Source organism: Acanthisitta chloris, unplaced genomic scaffold (assembly GCF_000695815.1).
Source record: "Acanthisitta chloris isolate BGI_N310 unplaced genomic scaffold, ASM69581v1 scaffold32905, whole genome shotgun sequence".
Classification (NCBI taxonomy): Eukaryota; Metazoa; Chordata; class Aves; order Passeriformes; family Acanthisittidae; genus Acanthisitta; species Acanthisitta chloris.
The window spans coordinates 29,598-29,940 of record NW_008675971.1 but is presented as its reverse complement, the minus strand read 5'-3'; the positions used below and the strand labels follow the sequence as shown (position 1 = coordinate 29,940).

The 343-nt window shown below is 56.9% G+C and overlaps 1 protein-coding gene across 1 annotated transcript in view; it reads left to right on the top strand.

Moving 5' to 3' along the window:
• The window catches only part of PLCG1 (phospholipase C, gamma 1), a gene marked incomplete at its 5' end in the record, with an annotated part of 24,136 nt that overhangs the window by 1,742 nt on the left and 22,051 nt on the right, over positions 1 to 343 (top strand). The gene's annotated exons all lie outside the window — the stretch shown is intronic.

Sequence of the window (343 nt, the reverse complement as noted above, 5' to 3'; positions counted from 1 at the left end):
GCCATTGCCAGTTTTCCCAGCCTCTTCTTCCCGAGGTGATATTATTTGTCTCCTTTCATCCCTGGGACATGCTTTTCCCCTGTGATATTAACTGAGCCCATTAACCTTTCAGCATTGATTTCCACGTTAATGTGCTCCCCTGGGGCAGGGAGATTCCTCCAGTCCTGCTGCTGCAAGGGCAGTGCTGGAGACATCACTCACACATCAGCTCCTGCCCCACGGCTGCAGTGGAGCATGTGGCTCCCACCTGGCCCCTCTCCATCCCTGGGCTCCAAGAGCATCCTCTGCTTTGTCCTTGCTGTGTCCCTCCCTCCCTGCTGCAGCCAGGACAGCCAGCCAGCCC